Source organism: Trichomycterus rosablanca, chromosome 9 (genome assembly GCF_030014385.1).
Source record: "Trichomycterus rosablanca isolate fTriRos1 chromosome 9, fTriRos1.hap1, whole genome shotgun sequence".
Taxonomy (NCBI): Eukaryota; Metazoa; Chordata; class Actinopteri; order Siluriformes; family Trichomycteridae; genus Trichomycterus; species Trichomycterus rosablanca.
In genome coordinates, this window is record NC_085996.1 from 36135333 (window position 1) to 36144150 (window position 8818).

An 8818-nucleotide genomic window follows, 5' to 3' on the forward strand; every position below is an offset into this window, starting at 1 on the left:
TCACTTTTGTTGCCGGTGGTTTAGACATTAATGGCTGTATATTGAGTTATTTTGAGGGAAGAATAAATTTACACTGTTATATAAGCTGCACACAGACTACTTTTCATTGTGTCAAAGTGTCATTTTGTCAGTGTTGTCCCATGAAAAGATATACTTAAATATCTGCAGAAATGTGAGGGGTGTACTCACTTTTGTGATACACTGTATATATATATATGCTGTATGCTGATCAGAATAAATTAAAGGTACTCTCACCCGTTTAAAATTTTACGAAAATATTGTAATATAATAATAACAAGGGGGCATTGCTGTGGGGGGTTTAGTTCATGTCGTGGAGGGCCCCCCGCCGCCATGGGCCCCAGTGCAATGAAACCAGTGAAACTTAGGGAATGAACAGGGGGAATTGGTTGGAAGTTGTTTTTTAGGTGACACTGAGACTGGAGGTAGGGGCCCAGTGTATTTTTATAAATATATTTATAAATAATTTTGGCCATATAATGTAGATTACATGTATTTGAAATACTTTCATAACAACAAGAATGTAATATAATAATGTTTTGCTATTAAGAAGGAGGGTTTATTTAAGATATGGACAAACAACCACTGTAACCACTGAATTGTAAAATTACATATTTAATTAAATTAACAATAAATTGTGCATTTAAACATTTAATTAATAAAACTTAACATTTAATTAACCTCAGATTGTGTTGTTTGTGTGGTTTTTTTCACTAAATGCTTCTACATTTGCTCACAGCATGTTTGCTCATGTCACACTGCTAGCCTCTGTGTGCTCATATGTGCCACGCCCCCCTTCTCCGTGAGCACACTCACTCCTGCCATGCCTCACTCCTGTTTGGTCCTCCTGAGCAATCAGCCCCAGCTGATCCTAATCAGGGACCATTTAAAAGGATAGCTGAGGAACAGGCTGGCGGGGGTTATTTTGGTTTGGATTTGTTTCATGGTGACTCTGTTTGACTGATGTATCTCTGTTTCATATAGATCCTGATCTATTCTGGTTTGTTCTTGTCTTTGCCTTTGTCATGTTTAGTCTGTTTAGTTATGTTGCACTCTTGTCTGTTTCTTAGCCTTAGCCTTCTGTCTGTTTAGTCCTGTTCAGTCTGTTTAGTCCTGTTCAGTCTGTTTAGCCCAGTTAGTCTGTTTAGCCCTGTTAGTTTGTTTAGCCCTGTTCAGCCCTGTTCAGTCTGTTCAGCCCTGTTCAGTCTGTTCAGCCCTGTTCAGTCTGTTTAGCCGTGTTAGTCTGTTTAGTCCTGTTCAGTCTGTTTAGCCCTGTTCAGTCTGTTTAGCCCTGTTCAGTCTGTTTAGTCCTGTCTAGTTCTTGTTTAGCTTAGGGTTTAGGTTTCCTGTGTGTTTAGTTTAGCTTTAGTTAGCTTAGCATAGGTTGTGTGTTTGGTTTTGTGTACCCTTGTCTTGTTCTACCCTGTCTTGTCTTGTTGTTAAATATACCAGTTTGTTACATCTCTGCGTGTGTGTCCGCCCCTTCTTGTTTGTCATAGCCCATACAGCGTGACAGAATAACCCCCCCCCCCCCCTAAAATAGGACACAGCGAGATGTCTTTTGTTCAGGTGTTCCCTGATTTTGACTCCATGGGGTTCCCTCAGACCTTCCCGCTTAGTAGGCCAGCTCCATATGATGGAAGAGACTCATTTGTCGGAGGCTTCCTTCTTCAGAGCCAGCTCCACCTGCAGAACCTTCTGGACCCCCAGCCAGCTGAAACAGACAAGGTTCTGTTCATGATGTCAAGACTGAGGGGTGCTGCTCGTGAATGGGCTAGGCAGCTTTGGTCTGACAGGGGAGCTGAGCTGAACTCGGTTAAGGTGTTTGAGGGCCTCATGCGAGCAAAATTTCCAGGAAAAAACCGTTACGGGTCTGGTGTTGGGACGTTTTCCCAACCTCCCAAGCCCATTGCAGGCGCTACACGCAGCAAAGCGCCCACTGCAGCTCATACCCGGCATCCAGTGCCCACTGGGGAAGTTAAATTTTCCCCCGTGCCCACTGCTGATGTGGTCCGGGTGCCAGTGCCCGCTACTAATGCTCGTGACCGTCCCATGTCCACGTTAGGAGCCAGCCAAAATTCTTATGGTCCTGTTTCTTGTTTCGACCCCAAGGGCTCCGGGGGTCTCTCTGTTTGTTTGCCGGCTCCTGTCCCATGTACTCAAGTTCGGGTCGGCCCTCCTGCCACCCAGACAGAGTCGAGCAGTTTCAAGTCCTCTCCAGTGTTTTCGCAGCTGAGTCCAGTTTCTCCAGGGTCCAAACAGCTGACTTTTGACGCATACCCAGGGTCCAAGCAGCTGATTTCGGACGCCTCTCCAGTGTTTTCGCAGCTGAGTCCAGTTTCTCCAGGGTCCAAACAGCTGACTTCTGACGCATATCCAGGGTCCAAGCAGCTGATTTCGGACGCCTCTCCAGTGTTTTCGCAGCTGAGTCCAGTTTCTCCAGGGTCCAAACAGCTGATTTCGGACGCCTCTCCAGTGTTTTCGCAAGTGACTTTGGACACCTCTCCAGGGTCCTCACAGCTGAATCAAGGAGATTCTCAAGGATTTGTGCAGCTGATTAATGACGTTTCTCCAGTGTTTTCACAATTGACTTCGGACGCCTCTCCAGGGTCCTCACAGCTGAATCAAGGAGATTCTCAAGGATTTGTGCAGCTGATTAATGACGTTTCTCCAGTGTTTTTGCAGCTTATTCCGGACGCCTTTTCGCCAGGGTCCTCGCAGCTGACTCCGGACGCCTCTTCGCCAGGGTCCTCGCAGCTGACTCCCGAAGCCTCTTCTCAAGGGTCCTCGCAGCTGGTTCCGGACGCCTCTTCGTCAAGGTCCACGCAGCTGACTCCCGAAGCCTCTTCGCCAGGCTCCACGCAGCTGACTCCCGAAGCCTCTTCGCCAGGCTCCACGCAGCTGACTCCCGAAGCCTCTTCGCCAGGCTCCACGCAGCTGACTCCCGAAGCCTCTTCGCCAGGCTCCACGCAGCTGACTCCCGAAGCCTCTTCGCCAGGCTCCACGCAGCTGACTCCCGAAGCCTCTTCGCCAGGCTCCACGCAGCTGACTCCCGAAGCCTCTTCGCCAGGCTCCACTCAGCTGACTCCCGAAGCCTTTTCGCCAGGCTCCACGCAGCTGGTTTCTGTCAAGTCGGTGCCCCCCGATGGCGCTCCTGTTCCTGAGTTGGCGTCCCCCGATGGCGCTTCTCTTTCCTCATTGGCGCTTCCTGACAGCGCTTCTGTTTTCAAGTCAGCACCCCCTGATGGTGCTTCTGTCCTCAAGTCGGCGCCCTCTGATGGTGCTTCTGTTTCTGAGTTGGCGCTTCCTGACAGCGCTCCTGTTTTCGTGTTGGCACCCCTAGGTGCTTCCGGCTCCTCGACAGCGTCCCCCGACTGTGCCTCTGGATTTCTGTCGGCAGCCTGCGTCCCACCATTTTTATCACGCCTGCCTGAGGACATCCTTAATGACTTCAAATTTACCCCGCAGGGCCCAGGACCTCCTTGTTTTTGTTTTTTAAGGCACTCCAGGTGTAGTGCCTTTGGGAGGGGCATCTGTCACACTGCTAGCCTCTGTGTGCTCATATGTGCCACGCCCCCCTTCTCCGTGAGCACACTCACTCCTGCCATGCCTCACTCCTGTTTGGTCCTCCTGAGCAATCAGCCCCAGCTGATCCTAATCAGGGACCATTTAAAAGGATAGCTGAGGAACAGGCTGGCGGGGGTTATTTTGGTTTGGATTTGTTTCATGGTGACTCTGTTTGACTGATGTATCTCTGTTTCATATAGATCCTGATCTATTCTGGTTTGTTCTTGTCTTTGCCTTTGTCATGTTTAGTCTGTTTAGTTATGTTGCACTCTGTTTAGCCCTGTTCAGTCTGTTTAGCCCTGTTCAGTCTGTTTAGCCCTGTTCAGTCTGTTTAGCCCTGTTCAGCCCTGTTTAGCCCTGTTCAGCCCTGTTCAGCCCTGTTCAGTCTGTTCAGCCCTGTTCAGCCCTGTTCAGTCTGTTCAGCCCTGTTAGTCTGTTCAGCCCTGTTAGTCTGTTCAGCCCTGTTAGTCTGTTTAGCCCTGTTAGTCTGTTTAGCCCTGTTCAGTCTGTTTAGCCCTGTTCAGTCTGTTTAGCCCTGTTCAGTCTGTTTAGCCCTGTTCAGTCTGTTTAGTCCTGTCTAGTTCTTGTTTAGGTTTCCTGTGTGTTTAGTTTAGCTTTAGTTAGCTTAGCATAGGTTGTGTGTTTGGTTGTGTGTACCCTTGTCTTGTTCTACCCTGTCTTGTCTTGTTGTTAAATATACCAGTTTGTTACATCTCTGCGTGTGTGTCCGCCCCTTCTTGTTTGTCATAGCCCATACCGCGTGACAGCTCACAGTACCATGAATATTTGCTGTACCGTTTTAAAACTGGATATTGTTACTGTCCATGAACACTTATATTTTAGCCACAGGGCAGCTCTCGGACACAGCCTCAACAGAACACATTTTTGACAAAATTGTTGACCTGGCTCATTTTTATTGACTTGAAGTGATAATTTGATGTGTTTATTTAAAATGTAGTTAGTGTTTCTCTAGTCAGACGACAGGACGAGTATGAATTTTAATGAAATGTGATTCATTAGTATTAATTCTGATGTTTATAACCGTGTTGCTTTAGTCTGACGGACACGCTATACACAATGAGAACAGCTGGCTGTGCTTTCTGATTATGGTTATATTTACTGGTTGCCAGGTCGGCAACATTTTAAGTCAGCTTTTAAATATACTTCAAATTTTACTCTATGCACATACTGCAACATGTCTACAAACATCAGAGACACAATAATGCGAATAAATAAGTTCACTGTACTGTAAACATGCATATGTATAAATGACAATCATTCCATCTGCCCTAGATTATCCAGATCCTTTACAGTATTTTTGTCTGCAGGATTCAGATGCTGTTACAGATTTCTTGCAGACTCCTGTTGGGATAATAACTGCTATACCCGAAGACAGCCAGCAACCAGGTCCAAATACCCTGCACATTGAGCCATCCAGCACTGGAATGTATTATCATTATGGACGGCATTGCAAGTCACACACTGACTTGTGGACAAATACATTAAACATGATTAAATATTTGTGCTTGTTAAACAAGTAATATTTTGATTGTCTTTAATGTGGATGTTTTATTTGTGTAATTAATCATAACTCTTTAATGTTATTTACATGTTACATGTATATTCTGTTTAAAGTAGGAACTACTGAATTAAATTGAGTAAATAAGACTGTTTTAAGTAGACTTTAATGGTAGACATTAAGTAACCATAACTTGAAAATAAGTGTTATATTTACTTAACTTTTTCAATGCAACCGGTTTCCTGAATTTCTTTAAGTAAGATCAACTTATCACATTTTACAGTGTAGAGATGTTTTTGTATAATTGTATATGTTACAAGTATAAGTATATGCTAAAGACAATAAAGTAAAACATAGTCTGTCATGCTGGTTTGCTTAGTTTGTTTCTTATGATCTCATATTTTATGTAGCAAAACATTTGGAAGTTGTGCATTTTAGTCTCTAACTATAGCATAACAGCAAGGTGGAGCTGCAAGGTAAATATGGCTATTAAAAGGGCAGGTAAGTGTACACTACAACATCTAAAGTCAAGTCAACTTTATTTATATAGTGCTTTTTACAATATACTGTAGCGTCAGTGGGAGGAGCCGTGGTATCCAGGCTTACCGTCAGCGTGTATCCCAGTGTGGGAGACTGGGTGGCTGCGGTGAGAGCTGGATAGGTAGCTTATGTGTTTGTCTGTTGTATGAATGTATGTGTGTATGAATGAGTGTATGTCCTAAACCACTGAGAGAACTGCCAAGGGCAGCTCACTCGAGGCCCCGACGCTCGCCTTCCTGCTCGCCGGCGCCACATTGGTGTCAGAAGTGGGATTGTGATGTCTGGGTGGCTCTGGTGGTTCGGTGGGCCAATATGCCCGATCTGTCTGAGTGCGCTGGCCCCGGGGTTGTTGCGAGGGCATGGAAAGCCAGGTGCAGCAGGGGTGTTGAAACAGCGGCTCGGCAGTGTAATGGGGTGAGGTCCGGACATGGAGCCACCCAGTGGTCGCTGGTGAGTAGGTCACCGGGACGGTTGACCTTTAGGGAGGGGGCTATGTAGCGTCAGTGGGAGGAGCCGTGGTATCCAGGCTTACCGTCAGCGTGTATCCCAGTGTGGGAGACTGGGTGGCTGCGGTGAGAGCTGGATAGGTAGCTTATGTGTTTGTCTGTTGTATGAATGTATGTGTGTATGAATGAGTGTACGTCCTAAACCACTGAGAGTGTCCCACTCGAGGCCCCGACGCTCGCCTTCCTGCTCGCCGGCGCCACAATACATTGTCTCAAAGCAACTTTACAAAATCCAGGACCAACAGATACAGAAACCCCTGTTGAGCAAGCCGAGGGCGACTGTGGCAAGGAAAAACTCCCTGAAAATTACAGGAAGAAACCTTGAGAGGAACCAGACTCAGCAGGGCCCATCCTTCTTGGGTGGCCTGGAGGATACTTTAAATAAATACACGATTTACACATCATACAAACACAGAATTAAATGATCTAAAAGTCATAACTGGTAATAAATAGATAAATAAACAATTAAATAATAATAGAGTTGTTATCCGCTCTAGTCTTCAATAAAGTCTGTAGTGATTTCTTGTCGTTGCAATTACTCCAGACCCGTCACATCTGACAGGGGCAGCATCGTTGTCCCGGCAGTCTCGACTTTAATCCTTAACCTCGGCGGGTAAACAGGTTTCCATCAGAATGCCCTCGGGGTAAAACAACAGAGAATGTAGTTAATAATGTACAATGCTAGTTGACAAACAGTTTTACAGAGAGTTTTAGACTCCGGCAGCCCTAATTATTACAGCATAACTAAAAGGGAGAGCAAGCAGGTAACAAGGTCATGAAGGCTTTCACAGGACATCAGCGCCCATCTCCCCACCGTCATCAAACCTGAGTGATCGGACAAGAGAGGCAGGACGACAGCAACCCAACATCCCTGATCACCACAAGTTTCTATGACCAAGAACCCCCAAGCTCTGCGCCTTTGTCTATACTAATCAAAAGCCTGAGAAAATAAATATGTTTCAAGTAATTGCAACATACTTTAACATGTCACTACCAGGATAAGCCACAGGTGTGTTCAGAATGGTCTACCATCCAAAAAATAGTTGGTTAGTGATGGGTTATGTATAACAGAAATGTCAATATTTTTTACATGCATTTCCCAGCTTTATTCAGTGTTGTGTGTGAAACATAAAGGACAAGAAAACTGTGGAATACTGATTCCATTTACCTTCTCAAAAACACCAACTACAACTGTTGTTCAATACCTGATCACTACAGGTATATAATTTGACCTAAATACATTATATATAAAGATGATATATGTATAAACAGTGTCTAATTTAAATAGTCTCAGCATATACAATTTATTGTGCATTACTGAAAGAATGTGAATTAATACAGTAAGTAATTAATTAGTTAACAGCATTACTTAATAATATGTTAATAGTTAACAGATGGCTTTATTAATGGCTATTCATATGTCACTCATTAATTTGTTAATGTATACAGTGTATCACAAAAGTGAGTACACCCCTCACATTTCTGCAGATATTTAAGTATATCTTTTCATGGGACAACTCTGACAAAATGACACTTTGACACAATGAAAAGTAGTCTGTGTGCAGCTTATATAACAGTGTAAATTTATTCTTCCCTCAAAATAACTCAATATACAGCCATTAATGTCTAAACCACCGGCAACAAAAGTGAGTACACCCCTCAGAGACTACACCCCTAAATGTCCAAATTGAGCACTGCTTGTCATTTTCCCTCCAAAATGTCATGTGATTTGTTAGTGTTACTAGGTCTCAGGTGTGCATAGGGAGCAGGTGTGTTCAATTTAGTAGTACAGCTCTCACACTCTCTCATACTGGTCACTGAAAGTTCCAACATGGCACCTCATGGCAAAGAACTCTCTGAGGATCTTAAAAGACGAATTGTTGCGCTACATGTAGATGGCCAAGGCTACAAGAAGATTGCCAACACCCTGAAACTGAGCTGCAGCACAGTGGCCAAGATCATCCAGCGTTTTAAAAGAGCAGGGTCCACTCAGAACAGACCTCGCGTTGGTCGTCCAAAGAAGCTGAGTGCACGTGCTCAGCGTCACATCCAACTGCTGTCTTTGAAAGATAGGCGCAGGAGTGCTGTCAGCATTGCTGCAGAGATTGAAAAGGTGGGGGGTCAGCCTGTCAGTGCTCAGACCATACGCCGCACACTACATCAAATTGGTCTGCATGGCTGTCACCCCAGAAGGAAGCCTCTTCTGAAGTCTCTACACAAGAAAGCCCGCAAACAGTTTGCTGAAGACATGTCAACAAAGGACATGGATTACTGGAACCATGTCCTATGGTCTGATGAGACCAAGATTAATTTATTTGGTTCAGATGGTCTCAAGCATGTGTGGCGGCAATCAGGTGAGGAGTACAAAGATAAGTGTGTCATGCCTACAGTCAAGCATGGTGGTGGGAATGCCATGGTCTGGGGCTGCATGAGTGCAGCAGGTGTTGGGGAGTTACATTTCATTGAGGGACACATGAACTCCAATATGTACCGTGAAATACTGAAGCAGAGCATGATCCCCTCCCTCCGGAAACTGGGTCGCAGGGCAGTGTTCCAGCATGATAATGACCCCAAACACACCTCTAAGACGACCACTGCTTTATTGAAGAGGCTGAGGGTAAAGGTGATGGACTGGCCAAGCATGTCTCCAGACCTAAACCCAATAGAA